Raw genomic sequence first — 25,248 nt, 5'->3', positions numbered from 1 at the left:
CATCCAGTGAAGAGTGACTCCATGCAAAGTCCACTGAAGTCAATGGGCTTAGGCTGGAGTAACTGCCTTGGATTTTTTCCCTCCCTCCTCGCTTAGCTGTTGCTAGAATTGGGGGCGGAGGGGGGGGGACAGAAAAATTTGTTCGCCTCTGAGGCTGACGAAGCGCCCGCCACTTTCTGAGGCGCTTCTTCCCTCTCTCCCTCATGGAGGGAATCCCGCCAGATTCCCCCTCACGGAAAGGGGAAGCCGCGGTCGGCGCCGGCGGCGCTTTCCCTCAGGCGGGCGGCGCGCCCGAGGCTGCTTCTCCCGCTCCCTGGGCCGGGCTGGGGGAAAGAGCCGGAGGGCGGGCAGAGGGCGGCTTTCCCTCGCTCGCCTCGCAGCCATGTTCTGGGAAAGGCGCTGAGGGAGCCAGGCGGCGTCTCCCAGGGTGCAGCGCGCCGGGAGTGAGGAGGCAGGCGAGCCCGCCCGCCCGCCCGCCAAGGGGGAGCGGCCTGGAAGTGGCCGGGACGAGGGAGGGAAGGAGGTTGCCTGCCTGCCTGCCTGCCTGCCTCGGGGAGGAGAGGCGAGCGAGGCGGCGGCGGCGGCCGGGAGCGAAAGGGAAGCGAAGGGGCGCAACTCGGCGGGGGCGCCTTTTGTGTCGCGTTCCTCGCCCGCCGCCGCCTGAGGGGAGACGCGGGCTTCTCCGCGCTGCAGCCCGGGTGAGTCTCCTCAGCGCGGAGCGAGGCTGTGGGGGGCCCGGCTGGCATCCATGAGGGATGGGGGGGGCGCGCCGGCGGATAATTTCTAATGGAGGGATGGAAGGGGGGGCCCTTTCGAAGACACGCCCTCTCGTGGGGGGGGGGAGAAGTCCTCCTTTATCTCCCCCTTTTCCTGTATAAAGGAGAGGCGGGTGGGGGGTTCTCAGGCAGCGCCTCCCCTTTTTCTTTTCCTCAGGTGGAGGTTTAATGTGGAGAATACCTGCCCGGGTGTTGGGCTTGCCAACCTCCAGGCGGGGCCTGAAGATCTCCCGGAATTGCCAGTTGATCTCCAGGTGAGGGGGGGTCCGTCTTCCCCTGGAGGAAATGGCTGCTTTGGAAAGTGGGCTCTAGAGCATTATATCCCCTCTGACCTCTGCCTGCTTTCCTCAGGCTCTGCCCACCAAATCTCCAGGATTTTCCCAGGCAGGAACTGGCAACCCTTCCAGGTGTGTGTTTGTATGGGGGGGGGGAGAGATGAAGTAAAAAGGGGCCCTTTATGGGTCTCAGAAGGTATAACCCCCATGGAAGGAAGTGTGTCTTCACAAGTTGGATGAGGTGCTCTGACTATATTTAAAGATGTGTGTGTGTGTGTGTGTGTGTTGTTATTATTTATATTCTGCTTTTGTGTGTTTATATGTTTGTACACATGTATTTAAAAAGAAGTGTTTTATTGTTGATTTTTTTTAAGAAGAGATGCCCTCAGGCACCTTTCCTAATTTATTATTATGGACATGATGTATTATTACTGTTGCATTTATTACTGTTACATTTCTACATTACATACTGAGTTGTCGTCGTTTTAATTTGTTGTCACCCAGGTTGCCCAAGCAAACGTTAGGTTGCTGGGGGTTCTGCTGCCCCCAAACATCCAACTTTGAATTTTTGGTCTAGCGTTCTGGATTTTTTTAAAAAGAAAAGAAAACCCAAAGTCACTTTCGCCCCCTGTACCAAACAAAAGGGAATGGATTCTTATGATCATTGCTTCTACTGCTACATGCTCTTTTTGTATAGAGGAGGAAAGTGACTTGGTTTTCTTTTCTTTTTAAAATCCAGGTTGCCAGATTAGAAATTGAAAGTTGAATGTTTGTAAGTAGTATAATATTAAATTTTTGATCTAAGAATCTGGCTTACAAAATAAAGAGGGGAAGAATTAGTCACTTTCACTCTCTGTGTAAAACAAAAAAGGAATATATTGTTTTTACCCATTTTAAGCCAAAGGCTATAGAAATCTCTGCAACTCTGAACTTTGAATTTTTGATCTGGTAATCTGAATTGGGAGGAAAAAGAAAAGAAACAAAATGAAGTCACTTGTTTCTCCCATTCTGTACAAAAGCACAGAAAGGAAATGAGGTTACCTAAAATGAATAATCCTTCCTTTAGGTTACCCCCCCTCCCCAATTCCTGCCAAGTAGTGTGGGAAGGGAGGTCAGCATAGTTAACTAGGAGTTAGGGAATCAAAGGCATCGGACTTTGGAATGGAGGCCTAGGTGTCTCTCGGTTTCTTGTTTAGTTGAAGGGCTGGTGAGAAGTAAACACGGGGGAAGCGTGGGGTGGTCTTTTGGTGTGTAACGTGCCTATGGCAAAACCCATATATCTTCTCTGTTGTAAGATTGAGTTTTAAATCAGTGTTTGCTTCTGAGCATGGGAGCAGAGTGGGAAGCGGAAGAGGAGAGGGGAAGCGGTTGAGATTTCTCTCATGTGTACATCTTCTTTGCCGAAGACTCTTTCTGGTCATTTGATCCAGCAGGGAAAGGGAACAATGCAATCTGGTTTAAAACATGCATACACAATCTCTTTCAGGTAGTATTCTGTATCCAGTGTAATGACCCTGTCCCCAAGAGATAGCTACACTGACAAAAATAGCAAGCCCCCTTTCATTTCAAGTCAACAAAATTAATTTTAAAACTTTTGCTGGACTTTGTATGTTGCCTGTTTCCATCCGTCCTCTTCCTGTTTTTCTTATTCTCTCCTATTATTGGTTTTGCATTGATTTCTGTTCTTGATTAATATTTCTGGCTCATATCCTTTATATGCGAAGTTTTGCTTATGCTGAAACACTGTCCTATAAAAGTTCTTTATTCTTTCTTTAGTGCTGATGTTGGGTTTTTCTACAGCCAGGATGCTGTTGCATTTTTGGCAAATATGTACAGGTAATACCAGCAGCTAATAAAGACATTGGAAGAGAGTTGAGCTGAAAGCAGGAAGCTGGATAGTTGAGATTTCCAAGTTCATTGTTCATAGTGAACATCTGTACTGCAAACTTTCCACTCCCCTTCCCCACCCCCACATCTGGAAGTAGTTAGTTCTCGTTCTTTGTCTTTTCCCCAACCCTCCACCTATGTGAAATGATAGAAATTTCATCTACTCGCCTCATCGCAAAGGATCAGGGCAAGTCATATTATATTTGCCCTTCCTCATACGAAGGCTGTGAATAATCATTTTAATTTTTGTTACTGGTGACTGAGACATTATGATTCCCTGCTGAGCCACTAGCTGGGGTGCCAACCCAGGTGCCTCAGGGCAGCTGCGTTCAGAGCATCATAGCTGCTTTCAGCTCTTGCTATGGGGCTTCATGATGCCACAGATCTTGGCTTCACCATTAATGATGCAGACAGAGTTCTTGTGTGCAATTGAAGTGACATGATAGGGCTTCTTTGTATAGAAGAGCATGTTCTGGCTTCAGTTTGTTGGTTCAGGGGCTTATGACACAAGCAATGGTTTGGGAAGCTGCACTTCCCAGTGAGTGAAACTGCAGTAATGTTGCGTCGATTCAGCAGCATCCAGCCCACCTTTCTTTTAAATCCAAGGCAACTTGCAGAATTGAGAATCCCAAATAAATAAAATCAATAAGTAACGTTTTATTGGGAAACCCCAAGCAATAATTATAAAATCAGAAAATAGCAAGGATAAGTGAGGGTTAGGAGGTAAGCCAATTAAATGCTTGCTGGGAGTGGAGGAGAGAAAATAATGACCTCTGTAACATCAAAAAGAACAAGATCCAAGGGGTGCGCGCGCGCGTGTGTGTGTGTGGTGGGGGGTAGTTGAATTGTGTAGGAGAGGGAATTTTACATATGCCATTTTTATCAGTCTTGTGATGTGACAAATTACTGCACCTGCTGAAATACTGTTTTCTAGGCTTCTATCAATGGTTTAAGAGCCCCTGTCGCTGATTACATCTGGTCACTCTATCCCTGTTTCCAGTGGTGATGTAATCATATCCTGTTTTTCAAGTAAATGGTGTAGTATTAAGAGCCTATTCTTGTTGTACACCATGATTTCTAATTAATGATGACTAATACTGGAACATCGAAGAATCTTCAGCTTTGTATCACTTAAGCACCGGCTCCATTTCTACAGGCAACAGGCTTCCTGGTGACAGACAAGAAAATATACCAATAAGCATATTGCAACTTGACAAGTTTTATTTTGACAGTGATTTGTACAAACCTTCTAGGAAGATAGGAATCCCCATAACATGTTATTTTCTTCATTGCAGAAATCTTGATGTCTTTCTCTGTGAATGACAGAAGTATAGTTGGTGTGGGGTTGTCTACAATGGGAGATAACATACATGATATTCCAGCTCCTTTCATATCTCTTTAAGATTTGTAGATAATATTTTTGTACTTTTTATTCTCTGTTGCGTTGTAGGAAGATTAATAGTGTTGTTTTAGAAATGGTGATAGTGCTAATTGTTGACAAAATTATCTTATTTTATCTTTTAAAAAAAATAAAGATTGAGGGAACAGTTTCATTCTCTTCATCATGAGTAATACTACGTTTGTCTGCTGTTCAGTTGTATAGCAATTTCTTTCTAGCTAATACTAACTTCCTTTCAAACATATGGTTTGAGGTTAATTTAAACAAATATTGAAAGAATATTTTGAATTATTTTATAAAACTTGGAACATGTTGTTCAGGCTATTTATGTATTTAAGAGGAGAGAGATCATGAGAACGAAGAACTGTGAACTTGCAGCGGACCTATTCTCCCAATTCAATTTAGAAGGTAGAATCTGTGGATATTTGAACATAGCATTTCCCTTAGACCTGTTTGCTTCCTTCCCTGGGAAAAGTGTTCTTATGTCCTGATTTAGACGTTTCCTTTATTTGAGGGGTGGTGGCCAAGTGGTGGATTTTCTGGAGAAGGTAGAATTGGAAAACTTTCCAGTGTCTGATTTGTATGACTTGCATTTGGCAAACGGAACAAAAAAATTAATAATTGCACATGATGTAAAATATCGCAAATGTTTTTCTACTAGTCAGAAATTATTGAATTAAAATATATTAAGGGGGAAAATCCATGCAGTGCACTTAATTTGCTTTAACTGTCTATGTTTAAACAAATTCAAAGTTTTACTTCAAGTTGTCTTCATTGGATTACTTGCAAATGCAGAAGTGTGGCAATTCCATAGTATACACTGTCCTTACGTTGTGTATATACATACAGTTTAAAGTTAAGTTGCTAGAAATTGTTAACATTCCAATTTTAGCATGCCAGAAGAATTGTGCATGATATACCACGGCTGTCCATTTATGTTTCCGTAAATCTGCTAGTTTTAAGGGGCAAGAAGGCTACTTTTTTGCATTTGCTCCAACATACTAACGTGACTTCTCCACGAAAATTTGCTGTTTACTACTTTAAAGGGTTTAACTTTAAATGCAGTCACTTTTGGCTTCACTGTCAAAGTCCATAAAGATGCTGCTGCTATTTGCCACGTATATTTAACATTAAAGTCAATTTTGATACAGCACTGCTTGATCTATGTTTACTGAAGAATGTCCTAGTGTTCAGTGAGTCTGTGGACATCCTATCAACCATCCTTTTCCTCATTAAATGTTCTACTTGGATAAGTATGTTTGGTTAATATATATGCTTTTTAGGGATAGGTGTATAAAACTCCCCTAATATTAACATATCGTGTCCTTTTCATTATGCTATTAAGTATTTATTTTTTGAATAACATAAAAGATTTGTTTGCAGAGAAATAATGAATTTTTTTCCCAAACTGAGTGTGGGAACAAGTGCATAAGCCCAAGGACTTCTGTCTTGTTGACATCCAGCAAAGGGAAATTATGTTCAAAATGTTCTTAATGAGTTTAAAATGTTGTGTAGAAGGCATGCAACAAGTGGCAACTCATGACACTGATGTGCTCATATGTGACAGCAAACCATAGTTTTGTTTTACATGAGTAACAGGATCCTTGGCTTTATATACTTCCTCCAAATCTGCACAGTTCAGGAAAATGAAGCGTTACTTTTTTGTGGCAAACTGTGATTTACCTTTTTATCTGAATCAAAAACCGTTGTTTGCTTCTTCTCTCCCTCCCAGGATTGCAGTTTAATCCTGATCTGGAGGGAGGAGAACAAACCCATAGTTTGTGTGTCAGACATAGCAAATGATTTGCCACAGATGCAGAAGTGTTTAATTGGCTATATGTGAAGGGAAGAATGGAGTGTGTGAGTGCCCGTGGATCCACCAGACACATTCATGTAAGGAAAAAGCATTTCTTGTTGCATCTGATTCAGGCAGTTGTATTAAAAAGATGTACTATAGGTATTCTTCTACATAGCTTCAAGATTTGGATGTGTTTTTCTGGCCTATGTTTATTTTATTTATTTATTTATTGGATTTTTATACTGCATGCCTTTGGTTAAGAGATCGAAGCAGTTCATGTCAATAATCAGTTTACATTAGTTAAAATAAATAAAACATAATGAAAATCCATTAAAATCCAATACTGGGGGAGATTTTGCATTCACTTTATATCTGAAAACTTGACTTCAGATTTTTTGAGGAGTATGTCAGGTAGAAATATGCAAATTTTGAAGGTGAAGAGCAGTTTAGTGTGAAGTAACTTCTAATTGCAAGACATTTTAATAAGGCCAGGGGGGTAGCCATGTTAGTCTGCTGCAGCAAAAAGTCCACTGGTACCTTAAAGACTGGTACCTTAAAGACATATATGCAAACGTGACCTTTTTTGAATCAGAGCTCAATTTTTCAGATACATCTGGCCAGGGCTTTTTTCCTGGGAAAAGAGGTGGTGGAACTCACTGGATTGCCCTAGGAGAAAATGGTCACATGGTGGGTGGCCCCACCCCCTGATCTCCAGACAGAGGGGAGTTTAGATTGCCCTCTGTGCACAGCGCGGAGGGCAATCTAAACTCCCCTCTGTCCAGAGATCAGGGGGCGGGGCCACCCGCCATGTGACTATTTTCAAGAAGTTCTGGAACTCTTTTCCACCGCGTTCCAGCTGAAAAAATGCCCTGCATCTGGCAAAAAAAAATATTTCTGGAAATTTTGGTAACAGAAATCACAGAATGGGAGAAAAAATAAGAGTTGGATCAGAGAGAGGTCTGATGTGAATCTTATTATAAGTCTTTCAAATGTTGTTGAAGAGACTAGAATGTTTTTGGTTGATGTGAGAGCTCAGAGGTTCCATCCTGTCACGAGGTACAGATAAATAAAGTATCATGAAGTACACTGATGTCCAATCAATGAAGAAGTGGTCTGACTGTAAGAAAAAGTAACAAGCATCCGTAAAGGGTTACAATGTAACACATTGTATGTATGTTATTAAGATGGGTCAGTTAATATATCTAAAATGTGGGCCATGTTGAGCTATTAGCAATTACAGTGAGTAAGGAAATCCAAGTCTCTGTTTAGGCCAAGGAGACATATAGTGTTTAATTATTTGATTATTTTTAATTCAGCACTTTCACATTGAACTTCCTTTTGAAGTGTGTTTTGTAGAATTGTGACTTTCAGATCAGCAGTATTAGGTCCAGAAAGATTAAATATTTCCCCCACTGGCTTCTGAATATTGAGGCTTTTATGAAAGATTTATGTTCATTTATTCTCTCTTGTAGGAGCATGATCAATATGTCCAATTTAGATAGTAGAATTGCATCATTGGCACGTGATGTTAGGTTGGATAATGAGCAAGTGGAGGAGCCCAAGATGGTATAACTGATCATTAGATCCTGTAATAGTATTGCCCGAGCGTGTATGGGGACAAAGTTGGCATCTAGATCTGTAGTAGAGTTTAGATCCTGGGTTTGTTAGGAAGTCCTGTTAGGAGGTCCATTGTTGTTGGTGACAACTGCTTTAAGTGGAGGGGGGACGCTGTATGTAAATGAGAAAAGAGCCACCCAACCTTATAAGCTGTAGGTAACAAACAGTGGTGTTCTGTTACTATCGCCTTTTCAGCAGGGGTGAAAATTGCTGAAGTTCTGGTGGAATCTCTCAAGAGCTTTGTTCCCATCTATACAGATGATAAAAATGCCATCAACTGCTCATTGACTACTTTAGATTTAATGATGCACGTGTGAAAAGGAAGCTCTCAAAAAATTCTACCAGGACTTCATCAGTTTTCACCTGACAGTGACCTCAGTATGAACAACAGGTGACATTTCCTGGACAACAAAGTGAAACCATGTAATGGATGCTTAAGCATTGTTTGATATTAAAAGCCCACCACCTGCCAAGCATTCCTGTACGCTTCTGTAGTTATCACCTTTGGGCTTGTCTTGTAGCAGGCTGGCTCTGGGTACCTGTCTGGCTTTGTTGATCTGTTTTTTTTTCCCCACTTTGCTGGGAGGGTATTGTAATCCTGACATTGCTTGTTGTAAATCCTTCAGATGAACGTCTCTGTCTGAGGGATCAGAACAAAAGCAACTGTAGTGCTTGACTCAGTTGACTGCGTGTGTATCATGCTTGCCGGGGTTTTCGAGGAAAGAGATGTTCAGAGGTGGTTTGGCATGTCCTGTCTGTGCATAGCAACCTTGGCCTTTCTTGGTGGTCTCCAAACCAAACACTGACCAGGGCCAACTCTGCTTAGCTTACAAGATCTGATGAGACAGGGCTACCTGGGCCATCCAGGTAAGGAAGTGCTTGATTACAGACTATGAATTGTTTTATATATTCTGGGTGGTACTCGGAATACATTTTGTTAGTCTTGGAGGTGGCATGAAAGTACTGTTTTAGTTTGCTTTTTATAAGGACCCTGAGTTCAGTGGTAGAAAGATGGAATATAAACATTTTAAAAATAGAGAAAAACATAGACCTTTAATTATGGTATCCTCACTTAGAAACAGTATGAGTTTTTGACATTTACTTCTTACTTGCTACTGGTTGCACCTTTCAGCTGCTAGTGTTTTTGTGTGCTCTGTTGGATGCTTCCATTTTTTCTGCTTCTTCCCAAAAGGCCAAGGCCAGGGTGCAAACAATGCTTAGCATTTCATACAGAGAGGAAGAGGCTTTCAAATCATGGCCTGAGACACTGTCTTCTCCTCTCCTCTCCTGTGGTTAGTAAACAGCCTGATGAAGAGAGAACTTGAAATTTTGCACACTGTTTTGCATTGTTTTCATTGGTCTTGATAAAAGGTATTGCATGGCTTTTGTTCTTGGATTTTACTTCTTCTTCCTTTGTTCCATATCCCTGAGGTCACAACTTTGAATTTTAGGTAACATCTTTTTCTTTTCAGCTGATGCCCTACATGTGGAATCATATGATCTGATATTTCCTGTTTGCAAATAACTATTTAAATGCAATTTAACATTGTGATCTAAAGATGGGCAAGAGAGAGCACAGGCCTTAGGTACCCAGCCCATCTACACGGTATTAAACTTTTCAGAGAAAATGTGGCGTTTGTCCTCTCTTTTAAGTGGTTTTTAACCTTTTGGAACTCTTAACTCCTCAAATTTCTCTGTCATCGTTGGTTGGGTGGCAGTGTTTTCCTCGGGGCTTCCACAGAGACAGGAAAGAAAAGTAGCAGCAGTTGGGTCAGCAGGAGGCTTGGGAAAAGGAGCGGGACTGAAAACTTTGGGTTAGGAGTGATACAGAAGATCCTGTCCTTAAATCACATTTATTTATTCGGGAATTTTATTTGCTGCCTCTTCAGAGACCAGCTTGACCATCTGCCCCCGCCCCTTGCTTAGTGCATCAGTCACAAAAGTATGCCATTATTTTATTTATGTCACTTATAGTCTGCCTTTCTCAGGAAGACTCAAGGTGGGTTACACAGAATGATATCAGCACAGTCAGTATCAGAACAGTTCAATAAACAAATGCCATAGGATAAATAAATGCAAATTTACAAAGATATATCATTAGCAAAAATCTAATTCAAAGTTGAAGAAATGCTGAAACAGAGCATAAGTGACTCTAGGACTGAGATTAGACAACATAGAACTACCCAGTAGGGTCATACTTAAAGCAACAAGTAGCACATAGGAGCACGTAAGGAATAGATAGTATGTACGGCAACATAGTGGTGAAGTCTGTGGTCCCTAACTCGTTAGTGAAGCATCTGAGCCCCTCCTTACAGTACAGCCCTCCTATCTGAGGGAAAAGCCCTTTTGAATAATTCAGTTTTGCAACATTTGTGGGGGGCCGGGAGAGTAGGGGCTCCCCTGACTTACTCAGGCAGGCCGTTCCGTAGTACGGGGGCTGCCGCAGATAGTGCACATGTATGGGCAGCTGTTGATTTCACTGTCTTGTCTCTCTCCCAAAACAAAGCAGAGGCAGCAATTGTTGCCTTTATTTGTATCATTTATTGTTTTTCAAAATAGCTAGCTTTCTAATGAGTTGGCATGGCAGGGTGGTTAAGTGACTGGGCTCTGAGTCAGCACTCTGCTGGTTTGCCTCCCACCCCTGCCATGAACTCTGCAGGTGGCCTTGGGCAAGCCATTCCTCTCAGCCCAGCTCCCCAGCTGTATTGTGGGGTTAATAACAACACTGACTTTGTTCAGCACTCTGGGCACTCATCTCTCTAGAAGTGTGGTGTATAAGCACACTGTTATTATTATTAAATAAGTCTGATTGTACAGTGCTGTACTCATTTCTCTTCTGTTCATGCCTGCATTCTGTTCGTGTATCTCTTAAAAGAAACTTTTGTTAAATTTTAAATAGTTGTAGTACAAATGAGAGTTCTGAGAGTTATGAGAGATGAATGCCAAAATAATGATGGAATAGGAGTGATGAGGCAATTCTATCCTTAAGCTTGGATATCCTTTTTTATACTTGCTTACCGTGAAACATACCTTACCATAATGTAGTGGTATTCACTCTGTGGCTCATTTGTAATTACCATCAGCCAAAGGAGCCATATTTACTTCTGTCCTTATCATGATGCCTGTTCCTCAGGGACATAGATCCAGAGGAGTTAGCTGTGTTAGTCTGCAGTAGCAAAATAGTAAAGAGTCCAGTAACACCTTCCAGTAGCACCATGCATCTGACAAAGAGAACTGTGGTTCTCGAAAGCTTATGCTACAATAAAGTTGGTTAGTCTTAAAGGTGCTACTGGACTCTTTACTATTTTGTTCTTCAGGGAGAATCTCAGCTTATCCTTTCCTCCAGCTGTTTCAAGGGGGGGGGAACAAACTGCCAGCCACAAGCCTGATAGCACAAGGCCCTTGTCACGTTCCCGAAACATGAGGCAGGTGCCACATTAGTGAACAGCCAAAGGTAGCATGTCAAAGAGCCACATGTGGCTTCTGAGCCACTGAGTATCACTGTTACAGTATATAGAACAGAAGCTAAAGATTGAATTAATGATTACTGGGAAAAGTTAAATATCCATGCTATTGCAGGTTGCTTAAGCAAGCCAAACAAACGTTGGCTGCCTGCAAGAGAGGTGTATATTTTCTAAAGTGACAGATGAATGCAGTAATCTGTGTATAAAGCAGAAAAGGTAAATGAATCATATGAAATAGTATATTTTAAACAAATTAGCTGTTTACATAAAAATAGAGCCCCCCCCCCCCGACATAGGTTGCATGCCCCAGGTTCAGATGGTGGCATGTCCAGATTAAAGGATCACTAGTAGCATGGCTAGAATGATCTGTATTTGAAACTCTGTAATCCATTGCCATTCAAAGTGCTGGATTGGGTGGAACAATGGCCATACTCAGTGTAAAGCAATTTCATGTATACCAGGCTACAATCCTTTACACATTTGCCTGGGAGTAAGTGTCATTAAACCCAGTGGCATTCACTTCTGATTAAATATGCATATGATCAGATTGAATGTCACTGGCCGTTTAGCCATTATGTAGATATCAGTAGCAAATCTGATTTCAGATTTTTTTAAAAAAAAGAAACCTCAGTCCTAACCCTGCTACCAAGCAGGAAAGGGAAAACGAAGGGTAGCCAAAGAGAGCCTACTTTCGAGACACAAAAAAGCCTCCGCTGAAAATGAATATAAAGTTGGCTGCGCACCTCATGCTGTGATGCTCTTATAGGTGCACCACGATTTATTTATTTTTTGCCTTACAAGGCACTTGGCAGGATGAAAAACACCCTTGCTGTTGGCGAGCTGGTAAGTGCTTTTTTGGAATAGTGTTTTGACTGACATTTGTAACTAATCCTTAATAGGATGTGCTTTCTGGATTTTGTATGATTGATTGATTGAGAAATGCTGTTAAATATTTGTGACTCTTTTTAGTGAAATTGGAATCCTTTATTTATTTATGTCATTTATAGTCTGCCTTTCCCACTGAGACTTAAGGCGGATTACAATGTGTGAGATTAGTACAGTCAATTTCAGGGACAGTTCTATAAACAATAAGGTAAATAAACACAATTTTACAAAGATGTAGCATTAGTAAGAATCCAATACAGAGTTGAAATGCTGGAACATAAGGAATTCTAGGGCTGACGTTAGAAGCACAAGCAGCTCATAGGAGCATGTATTTAAGACAGCAGGTAGTACGTAAGGCAACATAGTGGTGAAGTCTGTAGACTGGCTTTGTGAAATACAAAATAAATTTTCAGGGCGTCTAAAACTGCTGCCTTAGCCAGAAAATCATCTTACTTTCTTTTGTTCTTTAGCCTGAGTTCAGAGGCTGGGGAGGGGAAACAGCATCTGTGTTTATACTTTTCCTCTGATTATTAGGAATTGTTTCCGTGGTCCCCAAAGACCTTTGTTGTTCCAAATGAAAAACAAAGGATATTTTAAACTGCATCCAAGTTGGTGTTGATTCTGTAAACATTTGATGTGTGCTTCTTTTCATTTGAGCTAGTATAACAGAGTGGCTAAGAAACATAACTGTAAACTAGGAAGTCCCAAATTCAAATAGCTCTGCTATGAATTGACTAAGTAGACTTCCACAAGCCAGTTTTCTCAGCCTCAGTTCTTCCTCTGTAATAGAGGGGATTTAAGGATCAATTAAGGACATGTGACAGAGAAACTGCATTATCACTATATATGATAGCAAACTGGTGTGGTGTATGCCAATTATGAAAGCATCATCCATAGGAGAAAACCTACATATTTGAGAGATTCCTCAATTGTGCAGAAAAATTACCTTGGAAATGACCTAAAATTCATTTGCAGCCACATGTTGTATTAACTACTTCTGAACTTTCTGATCCTATATAAATGTTTATATCATCCACTTTTGACTGTTCTAGGGTAGAGGACTCTGGGTTCAGAGGCAGAATTATCAGATGATGGGGGGTGGACTTCCTGTGGCATCTGAATGGATGCTTTTGGAAGCAGGAAGCAGGATTGGATTTGATGCTATGACCCGCTATGAGTACTTGTTTGATATAGTCTCATGTGTTTGAAAAGTATTTTTTGCTACTTTGTTTTGATGAAACTATAGGCAGTTGATAGGATTTCTTTTTAGAAGTTCCTCAAAAGAAGCAGAGGCTCAAAGTAATTGAGAGGTGCATGAACAGATTTTCTGCATGTTTTAAATGATACTGTGAAGGTCCCAGTTTGCATTGGGGCCACAATGTAGGTGAATTGAGTGTGCTCTAGGGCATGAAATTCTATGCTAGAATAAAATCTCAGAATTTTAGATGCCACAAGACTCCCATTTATTTTAACGTAGGAGGAAGATTGAAAAACTCTTTCTGCCCTGTAATTTTCGCTATCTTTTATTGGTTCTGTCCAGCCGTTTGTTCCCCCAGGGATGAGAAATGTAGAGGAAAATTTATGCAGGCAGCACAGGGAAGGAAGTGTTGAGGGAGTCTTGCCTTGTCTAGCAAGGAGGACATAGAGTCAGAAATACTAGAAAATATAAGGGGAATAAAGGTCCCCATGGAATTAATTACTGTTGGTGGAGATACCAGGACCTAAAGGTAACATACGAGTGAGGGTGTATAGTCATCCACATAAGCAATGATAACTAAATGGGGTAGTCTATGGAACATGACACAGTTTTATAAAATTGTTCATGGCTGGAGAACTCCCCCCTCCCCCGTTATGTAATACTGTGGGGAACCAATGAAGTTGATGGGCAGAAGGAAGTACGATTTCCATCAGCGTTTAGTTAAATTGTGAAATTTCTTGCCAGTGAATGCCCTGAGAGCCACTAGCACAGGTGGGTTTAAAAGAGGATTTGACAGATTCCTGGAGGATTGCTTCATCATTAGTTACTGTCTGTGAAATTCCATATCGGGTACAACAAGCCTCTGAATGCCAGTGCTAGAAGACGGCTTTGGGGGAAGCCATGGCTTCTCTGCCCTGTTGACAGGCCCTGTAGAGTATTGTGTGAAATGGGATGCTAAACTAGATGGACCACTCATTTGATCCAGCAGGGTATGTTTTACTCAAAAGGGGGAGCTGAACCCCTGCTCCAGGGGACCTTTCAGCCTTTATATACGCAGGTCTGAATAGACCTCCAGAGGAGACGGAAGTGGGGAGAGACAGATACTTAAACAGAGAATAAATAAAGGTGACCAAAGTTCAGAGTAGTGAAGAAAAGTAAAACGATAGCTTCTTTATGCAGCCAGAAAGACAGCAGTTCTAGGCATAAAATATGATGGCAACTTACTTACAGCAATCCAATAAAACCTTCATTCTGCAAGATCTTAGGATCCAGTTGGATTTATTTTAGCCCAAATTAATATGTTCATTCCACATGGATCTTTCAAGGAAATAAATTTCCAAAGGAAGTATTTTGTTGGTGGTCTTTATTCACGTCAGTTGAATCTCATAATTTGTGTTATGTTCATCTTGCTTTTCATGAAAATAAATATTTGGACAAATTTGCTGCCTACTCCTCTAAATGCTTACTCTGATACAAGTTCCATTGGAGCTTGCTCCATAGTAAGAGTGATGAGAACTGGAGCCATAATAGTTTCTATACCGATCTCTTGTAAATGATTCGTGACTACTGCAGTTGTAAAACATGTCATGTATGTGACTTTAAAACGGCTCACGTGATTGGTTTGAATATACACTGTATGTAATCTCATAATTTGATTGGGTGTCCCTGGATGTCTCAGTTACTATTGCTTTATCTAACAGTAAATAGTACACTGTTAATTCATATCTTCATCATGGTACTTTTGGAGAGTTTCTGAATAAACTGTCACACAGATGTTAGAGGGAGTAATCGGGCAAGCGGCCAGAAGGAGCTGAACGGAGGTCAATGTTAGAAACAAAACTGAAAGCAGTGAGTCATAAGGCATTTTGTGGGCAATGAAAGTTATGATACTTAGGGAGGCAGTGCGCATTTCTGTCTTGCCCTGGAATAGGTAATTCTCACAGATTTCAATCAGTAAAAACACAAAAAAGCTCCATGAAGTGACCGTGTTAATCAATACAACACGACTTGTAGAGGATGAAATGATCCTTGATCTCTCTTAGATAAAGTCTGGACTGTAGTCCTCCAAACTTGTGCAGAATGGAAATACATGCCGTCAAGATCCAGGGACACACAGACATGTGTGTGTTTTCATTGTAATTTTGTTGAAATTTTCCTTTGAGGTTTCTCTGTTTGAGAATTTTTACTCTTAGGTCAGTGTTGGAATGTCCCAGCAGAAATGTTCTCCCTCTGGTTTTTGAATGTTGTGATTTTTGATATCGGGTAAGATTTACGTCCCTTCATTCTCCTTTGAAGGGACTGGGAGCTCTGACTCTTGAAATCTCATACCCTGGAACTCTAGTTGGTCTTTAAACTGGTACTGCACCCAAATCTTGTGTTTCTACTACAGACCAACGCAGTCACCCTCCTGAAAAGGTGGAAAGATTCCATCTAAGGTTATGGCTCTTTTTTCATGAAAAATCTTCCACTTGATAACTTGTTCACACATCTGGATTGTTGAGACATCTTGGATCAGAGTGGAAGATTTAATATAAGTAGGTATATTGGCAGCTTTGGTGTTCATAAGAATCTTATACTACTGATCTGAATATTTTCTCTTCTCTGCAAGTGAGGTGTAAATCTGTGAGTTAGGATGTTCCCATCTGAGTTGTGTTTCAGTTGCTTGTAAACAAGCAATTCGGTGTCATCTTCAGCCCCCTTTCTCTAATCTGCATCATGCAGATAATGCTGATAAGCGGATACTGTATGTGAGGGGGGCTTTGAACACCCTAGGGTACGAATGCTAAGAAATAAATATTTCCCCACCTTTTTACCTTTTTGTTTTCTTGTACTTTATTTCCTATACTGTGCTGCCTCCAGTGTGCAATTTCATTTTTGCTTATTGGCTAATATAAATGTAAAATGCTAATGCGGCATGTCCTAGTATGGTTCCTCTGCTTTCAATATAATGCACTACATGGCACAGCTTCCTGTACAACTCATGTCTGCAAAAAGTGTTAGATGCAAAGTCAGTCGGCTGGTTCTTTCCTTGGTAAGAAAGCAAAGTGTTAAGTGTTTTTATTTTTTCAAGAGGTGTACTCCTTTGCTAGTAGTATAAATATGATTTCCTCCAACAGTAAAAAGAGCAAAGCATGGGGGCGGAAGCAGATCCTCAGAGATGTTATTTATTGGCTTGAGTCACTTTAAATCTGAAAGCCCTTCTATTTCAGAGATTATCCAGTTTACCATTCTGGAGTTATTCAAAATTGTCATGGTTGCCTTGTGTGTTGGCTGTGAAGGAACAGGCCTCTGTAGGCCTACGGTTATATTTAATGCTTAGTCCTGCTTGACATAAATTGAGATGGTGTGCTTGTTAATTCTGAGTGAGCTCATTTCAAGAGTTATGTCCCCTTGAGTTCTTGACATTGGCTATCAATCCCCCTTCCATTTTCTTGTTACCTGTGCTTTGCCCCTTCTTAGCAGTAACAGTGTTTTCTGCAATAGCCAGGAAGTAAGCATACAGAAATGTATCATAACAGACTATGAAGAAGTTTGATCCCAGGAGGAAATATTTAAAGGTGTTATATTCTTAAATAGAGATGTGAAGAGAGGGCACATGAAAAAGAAATGGAAAAATTGGAACATAATCTCTTTTGTGTTTTTCTGGTTTTTTTCCTCTGACGTCTTTCACTTTTGCCATTGCAATTTTTGGGAGAAAATAACAACAACCAACCCCACCCCCCTCTCTTAGAGAATATCTTCTTTTAGAATGTTGAATGAAATGCTCTTTATCTAGGTTTTAAAATACTGCTTTACATCCTCCAAATGTTTCCCAGTAACAATGAAATATCTACTTTTTAAGTGGCAGAATAAAATTTTTGTAACTCTGAATGTATGTACAACTTCCAGCATGCGTAAAAAAACTACTCTGTGTTTGAAAATACATGCTCAAAATCAAGAAATAAGCTGTCTTTTGAAAGAATAGACACATTGGCTTCATTCTGAGCAATCACTCAGTTTTTTGAAGTCTAGGGAAATCAAAGCTTCCAATTCTGAACCTTTATTTTTATTTTTCAGAAATTGATTAAAGGTGTGTGTGGGGTGGGGTGGGGGAATGAGATGGTAGAATTTTGAAGGATACTGTTAGTGTGACAATTTCTAAAATGTTTCTAAAGAAATAACTGATGTTCCAAATCTAAAGTTGAATTCAGTGTCTAGGTTCCTTGGTAGCGCTCATTGCTGTTGTTGATTAGGCTGGTGACAAAGGAGAGCTTTATTCAGCGAGCAGGAAGCAGTTTGAAAGAGGGATCATAGGTGTTGTGTGTCTGCTTAGCCCATGGTCACCTCTGGTAAACAGTATAGTCCTGTTGGCCCATGGAAAAAATCCAAAAACAAATTCCTGATAACTTTTATTGTTAGGACCCACTAGAATATCATAAAACAGTGTGCACGCTTTTGAGTCCCCCAGAATTCTTCATCAGACTGGATGTTCAGTACAAAAAAAACAAAACAAAACCAGCAGGGTAGGGGGAGATAAAAAAATAATTCAGGGCATGATAGAAAGCCCCTACTTTGCAGCTTGTAGGAGCTTAAAGGGAAACATGGGCTTTTAAACAGACTTTTGTTATTCCATCTTAAGATTCTGCAAGCTGCAGACTGGAAGCTTCACTGTTGTGTCCTGAAATATTTTTTCCTTTTTCCTTTTGCATTACTCGGCATCTTGCCTGATGAAGAGTGCTGGAGAATTAGAAATATTACATTTAGTTCCGTGATACTTTGTTGTGCTTAGATATCTTACAATGCAGCTTGCTGCCTCATCTCCCTAACATTATGTATATTTATAATTGTAGTTTGCATAAAAGTAATACAGTACTTAGAAAGATCACAAATATTCCAGGTGTTATGTTTTTCCTATTACAGTTAATGCATTTTTGTTCTTATCATAATAAAGTAAGTTTAGATCTGGTAAATCATAGAATCACAGAGAGTTGAAAGGTACCTCTAGGGCCATCTAGTCAACCCCCTGTAAAATGCAGGAAATTCCCAAATAACTCCTCCCTACACACAGTGACCCTTACTCCATGCCCAGAAGATGGCAAAAGTCCATCAAGATCCTTTGCCAAACCGGACTGGGGAAAATTGCTACCTAATGTCAAGGTTGTGATTGGCCTTACTCTGGGCATGTATGAAGCGGCCACAAGAACTAAGCACTGGTGTAACCCTTCCTGCCTTCCCACTCATGATCTCTGCATTGCTGTCAGATGGCCATCTAGCCTCTGCTTAAAAACCTCCAAAGACAGAGAGCTCACCACCTCCCGAGGAAGCCTGTTCCTCTGAGGGACCACTCTAACTGTCAGGAAGTTCTTCCTAATGTTTAGCTGAAAACTTTTTTGATTTAATTTCAACTCATTGGTTCTGGTCCGACCTTCTGGGGCAGCAGAAAACAACTCTGCGCCATCCTCTATATGACAACCCTTCGAATACTTGAAGATGGTTATCATATCACTTCTTAGTCGTCTCCTCTCCAGGCTAAACATACCGAGCTCCTTCAACCTTTCCTCATAGGACTTGGTATCCAGTCTTCTTACCATCTTTGTTGCCCTCTTCTGGACACATTCTAGCTTGTCTATATCCTTCTGAAAATGTGGTCCCCAAAACTGAACACAGTACTATAGGTGAGGTCTAACCAGAACAGAGAAGAGTGATGCCATCACTTCTTGTGATCTGGACACTATGCTTCTGTTGATGTAGTCCAAAATCGCATTTGCCTTTTTAGCTAATAATAATAATAACATTCAATTTATATACTGCCCTTCAGGGCAACTTAACTCCCACTCAGAGAGGTTCACAAAGTATGTTATTATTATCCCCACAACAAAACACCCTGTGAGGTGGGTGAGGCTGAGAGAGCTTCTAGAAGCTGTGACTGACCCAAGATCACCCAGCTGGCTTCAAGCGGAGGAGTGAGGAATCAAACTCGGTTCTCCAGATTAGAGTCCCACACTCTTAACCACTATACCAAACTGGCTACCACATTACACTGCTGACTCATGTTCAGTGTATGGTCTATGAAGACCCCTAGATCCTTTTTGCACATACTACTGCCAAGACAAGTCTCCCCCATCCTATAATTATGCATTTGATTTTTCCTACCTAAATGCAGAACTTTGCATTTATCTCTGTTGAAACTCATTTTGTTTGTTTTAGCCCAGTTTTCCAGCCTGTCAAGATCATCCTGTATCCTGACTCTTTCTCTGACCGTGTTTGCTACTCCTCCCAATTTAGTATCAGCTCCAAATTTAATAAGTATTCCTTGTATTCCTTCATCCAAATCATTTATAAAAATGTTGAACGGAACAGGTCCCAGGACCGATCCCTGAGGCGCTCTATTTGTCACTCTTCTCCAAGAGGATGAGGAATCATTAACTAGAACTCTTTGGGTTCAATCTGTCAACCAATTACAGAGCCACCTAACAGTAATAGGATCCAAACCACATTTTACCAACGTCGACAAGGATATTATGTGGAACCTTATCAAAAGCCTTACTGAAATCCAAATAAACTACATCTACAGCATTCCCCTGATCCAGCAAGGTAGTAAGTTTCTCAAAAAAAGAGATAAGGTTAGTCTGCTGTGACTTGTTCTTGAGAAACCCATGCTGGCTCTTAGTAATCAAAGCCATCCTTTCTAAATGTATGGCATATATGTTCATTTCCACTCAAATTTCCATTTTTCCATGGCTGAAATTTTTGAACAACTTACATCTCTATTTCTGTATTTTTTGCTGAGGTATATTGGTAGGTCTTAACAAACTGTTTTTATATGGCTTCAATTTCAGGTAGCCATATTGGTTTTGAGTCTAGTGGCACCTTATAGACCAATAAGGTTTTCAGAGTATAAGCTGTTTGAAGAAGGGAACTTTGACTCGCAAAACCTTTTACCCTGAAAAATCTTGTTGGTCTTTCAAGTGCTACTGGACTCAAATCCTGCTGTATGATTTTAGTTTTTGGATTTTGCTGTGGACTAACGTGACTACCAATTTTCTCTCTCTATTCTTGGGGACTCTGAATTGGGTAGAAAGGCAGCATAGAAACATTTTAAATAAGTAACTTGATACTCATATGAATATCTAAAAATAGTGTGCAGCTTTTCTTTTACACATGTGGAAGTAGAATTCACAGCAATACATTTATATAGGATTTTTTGTTTCTTTAAAAAAGGAACAATTACTGTTTGAGGTTCTTTAACGTATACATTTTTCACCAGAACATTGTGTCATTCCTGTAAATATGAGAGAGTGCAATGCATATTTGAGTGACAGTGTGATGTATTGGTTAGAGTGTTAATCTAGGACTGGGGAGATGCATGTTCAGATTCCCACTTCAGCTTGGGGGGGGCATACATTTGGAGGCCCAAGTCTCCTATGTGGCACATACTGCCTGTTATTAGCTTTAGCTTGGACACCAACTATGGCTGTTCCTTGAAAAGTGTGATCTGGCCGCGGTGATCTGCGCTATCATTACATCCAGACTAGGTTACTATAATGTGTTTTACATGAGGCTACTTTTAAAAATGTTCTGGAAACGTCAGCTTGTCTGAGACTATTGGCTGTTGTCAGGGGTGTGATGCAAGGATCGTATCATCCTAGTTCTGAAAGATCTGCACTGGCTGCCTGTTAGTTTATGGGCCCAGTTGATGGTTCTTACCTTTAAGGCCCTAAATGGTTTGGGGCTAGGGATCCCAGGTGCACTGGTGAGAGCGGGGAATCTCCTGCTCCCACCCTCTGCCCCACACCACCACTCATCTGGCTAGTGGGGGGGGGAACAGGCCTCCTGGGCACGGTCCTGGGGCAGCCCAATGATATCACCCCTGGTTTTGATGTCATCATGCTGCCCCAAGAATACTCTCAAAGCTGGCCAATTTTGTCCCCAAATGGGCCAAACTGGGCCTGTTTGGGGCTCAAATTGGCCCGCTGAGAAGCGTGTGCATGCCCCCTGCATCTGATTGATGATGTCACTTCTCAGAAGGAGCATGCAAGGAGCAAAGAGAAGGTGAGCTTCAGGTCCCCCCTCCCATTGGGAGGGTAAGGGGACCTGGCAACCCTATTTGGGGCCAGGGCACGCGAAGGACCACCTCTTCCCATACTGTCCAGCCTGCCGCGCAAGATCTGTCTTCCAAGGCTCACTCTGTGTGAGCCCATGTTCAGAGATGAGGCGGGTGACATCCAGAGATGGCTTTTTAAATAGCATTTTGCTTATGGAATGCCCCTCCCCTTGAGGCATCTACATTGCTTTCTTGTAGGCCCCAGGTCCCAAATGTTTCTGTTCAGCCAGGCTTTTAAATAAAAGGTTGATCTTTTAATATGATTTTAGCCTAGAAACCATTATTTTAAGCTGTCAGTGGTCTGTTTTTACGGTCTATGTTTTTATGTTGAGCTGGGTTTTAATGCTGGATTTTAATGATTATCTTTTAACTAGTAACAAAGCCCATTGTGGGAAAAAATACAATGGGCTCTAGAAAGGGGAGAATGAGCAGGGGAGCATTGCCTTCTCCTCCATGACTGATCCCAGGTGGGTGAAGGTGGGGGGCAGACATTGCCACCTGCTCCTCTCCTGATTCCAGCTGGGTGATTGGGGGGGGGGGCAGGCATTGCCACGTGCTCCGCTGCTGATCCTAGCCAGATGATGATGTGTGGGGGGGTGGGCATTGCCATCTGCTATGTTCCTGATCCTGAATGGGTGAGTCGGGGCTGAGCATTGCCACCTTCTCCGCTCCTTATCACAGCTGGGTGTAGGCTGGGGGTGGGCATTGCCACCTGTTTCACTCCTGATCCCTACTGAGTGAAGTCAGGGGGCAGGCATTGCCACCTGCTCCGCTCCTGATCCTAGCTGAGTAGATCCAGGGGGCGGGCATTGCCACCTGCTCTGCTGCTGTTCCCAGCTGGGAGCAGGGGACAATGCCCATCTCTTGCCTTCATCCAGCCGGAATTGGGTGTGGAAGCAGGAGGCAATACCTGCTCCCCCCTTCACCCAGCCTGGATCAGGAGTGGAGCAGGCAGCAATGGCTGCTCCCCCTTCACCCAGCTGGTATCAGACACGGAGCTGGCAGCAATGCCTGCCCCTCTTCACCAAGATGGAATTAGGCGTAGAGAAGGAGGCAATACTTGCCCCTCATTCACCCGGCCAGGATCAGGCATGGGGCAGGAGGCAATCTCCAGCCCCTCTTCACCTGGCCGGAATCAGGCACGGAACAGGGTGCAGTGCCTGCCCCCATTCACTCCGCCGGAATCAGGTGCGGAGCAGGAAGCAGTGCCCGCCCTCCTTCTCCCAGTCGGAATCAGGTGTGGAGCTGTAGGCAATGACCGCTGCCACTTTACCTGGCCAGGATCAGTCATGGAGGAGGAGGTAATGCCCGCTTGCCCTCCCTCTCCTTTCTAGAGCCCGTCGTATTTCCCCCCACAACTAGTTATAAATAATTCCTTAAAAGCTTAGCACTTGCATACAAGTTCTATGAGGTCTGACAACTTTGAACAATTCTTTTAACAATCAGGTAGTTGTGAAGAAAAATTACTGTCTTCACAACAGTTCTTATTCACACATGGGGACAACTCAGGCTTTCTTGTGGGGTCAGCGTCTTGGAAGGCAGTTCCGAAAACAAGAATGCTCTTGAATTAATTGCAAATACAGGTTTCTTGTTCTTTATTCCTCATTTGTTGTGACTGCTCTAGTTCAATATATCTGCAGTTACTCTTGAGTGTATCATAGGATGCTTACAGTGGAACCTGATGCAGTTACTCCACTCTAAGCCCATTAACTTCAGTAGGCTTAGACTGGAGTAACTCTGCTTAAGATTGTACTGTTAGTTTCTTAAAGTTACAAAAATGTAATCCAGCTGTAAATGTCGATTTGCTTTCAGTTCTGTACAAAATCTTGTGCTCTCTGCTATTCACGGTAACTGTTTATCAGTCAGTTCTAAAACTCTTATATTCTGCCGTGGTTGTATTTTTTAAAGTTTGTACATAGTATGTAAAGGAGGGAATCTGATCAATTCTAATTATTATTACAGATTTCAGGACCCATCATTCATAGATCATACCTACTGCTGAGAGCTGGAAAATCTGTTTAAGGTTTGTATTTTCTGCTTTTGTTTCTTTCCCCCTAACTTTGGGCGAAATAGTCATAGATGTGTTTCATCCAAATATGTGAATGAATGTATGAACCTTCAGAGTCAATATGTTCGTTTCCACCAGGAGGTTTTGAAAATCTAGGCCAGGGGTGGCCAAACTTGCTTAATGTAAGAGCCACATAGAATATATGTCAGATGTTTGAGAGCCACAAGACATGATGCATTGAAGTGACTTCAGAGGAAGAGGCAGGTTTGGGGGAGTGTCTTGAAAGTGGCATCACAGGAAGGGGTGGGGTTTTGGTGCAGTATGCTGGAAGTGACATAATTGGAAGGGGTGGAGCTTGGGAAGAGCCATCACCTGACCTTTGACAAAAGTGACATCACATCCTTGATAGGCTTCACCCCCAAAGTCCCCAAGTATTTTCTGAGTCGGACCTGGTAACCCCAACATTTTTATTGAAAATATGAAAGACGTGGAAAGAAAGAAGGAAAGGGAGGGAGAGAAATAAACTAAATTAAAAACTGTACAGCCACGGCAATACTCAGAGAACTCCGGGAGCCACAAGGTATGTCTAGAAGAGCCGCATGTGGCTCCCGAGCCACAGTTTGGCCACCCCTGATCTAGGCCATAAGGAAAGAGACCAATGCACAATAAAACAGTTTTAACATTACAGTGGTATGTAATGGACATTTTGAAGTCTGAATTCTATGCTGTTACTCTGTGACGCTCCCCCTGGTCAAGACTGTGTTGTCCTTGCTCTGGTGTGACCTTCCCCACAGTGGAGGACCTGCAAGGCCTCTGATTGGAGAGGGAAGGGGCTTACACCACCATATTTTTCCTCTTCTCAGTACACTCTGCTCTTACATGCTGTATCTTGAACCCGTCTGAGCTGATCTTATGAGTAGATTCCTCAGATGGTGACCAGGAGGAGCCAGAACCCATTCCAAGGGATGACCAGGAGGCCCAGGCAACACGCAACACCACTAGACCCCTTCCAGACGCACAGCCTCTTCCAGGTCACGGGCCCCTGGATCCTGAGGCCTCAGTTGAAGGAGTTACCCCTGAAGGCTCAGCTACAGACAGCACTGTTGACATGACAGAATCCAGAGCAGCCAGTTCCCAGCCTTGTAGGACCAGATCCTGAACCATCAGTCCCCCATGTTCTCCCCCATCCTTTCTGACCTGCCTATCATTCTTAAATAGGCTGCCCTTCCAATTCCGCTTCCATGGCTGGCTCCTCCCCTCTACTCTGTTTCCCAGCAGAAGTGTCCTGGAATTGTCTCCTTTGTAGCTGCCTCCTGTGTTGCTCCCTCCCCCAAGCAGGGCTTGAAGCTCCACCTGGCCGCCCAATTTGATTACTTAATCCAGAGCCTGTGGGCATGTCCTGTTTGTATAGCTGCAGGTGCCAGTTATGTATGGCTTGCCTCAGCCAAGTTGAGTTTCACCTGCAAGTCTAGGGTGAGTCCCATTGCTGGACATATTCTATAATGCAGACTGTTCTCTCAGTTTAAGGACACAATGGACAAGGATGATTTTTGTTATGCAGCGTACTGGTGAATGGAGATCTTAGGTATCTCACAATTACGTTGCATAGTACTTTTTGAGAAACTTCTCTTCAAACTGTTTTATCCCTTTCTTCTAAGGAACACTAAGGAGCAGTGTTAGGGGCAAGCAGCCCTCGCTCCTGCCTTTGATAACAAATGACACCATGATGAAAGTATGCATCAAGTATTTTTTTGTTTCATAAAGTAGTGGGAATATTGAAACATGATCAAATTGGCAAGCAATTGACCTGGCACCAATATTACAGAAACTAGGCACAAAATTTAATAATCATGGCTTT

General features: G+C 42.1%; 1 protein-coding gene across 3 annotated transcripts in view; it reads left to right on the top strand.

Moving 5' to 3' along the window:
- The first annotated feature begins 520 nt into the window (after positions 1-520).
- The window catches only part of PTK2 (protein tyrosine kinase 2), a 292,969-nt gene continuing 268,241 nt past the window's right edge, over positions 521-25,248 (top strand). For 2 of the 3 annotated variants that reach the window (XM_054985813.1, XM_054985812.1), the window contains exons 1-2: positions 521-698; positions 23,345-23,405. The gene's annotated coding sequence lies outside the window, so the exon portion shown is untranslated. The remainder of the gene's footprint in view (positions 699-23,344; positions 23,406-25,248) is intronic. The other variant, XM_054985814.1, reaches the window with a different exon arrangement.

The sequence above is a fragment of the Eublepharis macularius genome, chromosome 7, assembly GCF_028583425.1.
Source record: "Eublepharis macularius isolate TG4126 chromosome 7, MPM_Emac_v1.0, whole genome shotgun sequence".
In the NCBI taxonomy this organism is placed as follows: Eukaryota; Metazoa; Chordata; class Lepidosauria; order Squamata; family Eublepharidae; genus Eublepharis; species Eublepharis macularius.
Note: the sequence above shows the minus strand (reverse complement) of the source record. Positions and strands in the feature narration are given on the sequence as shown.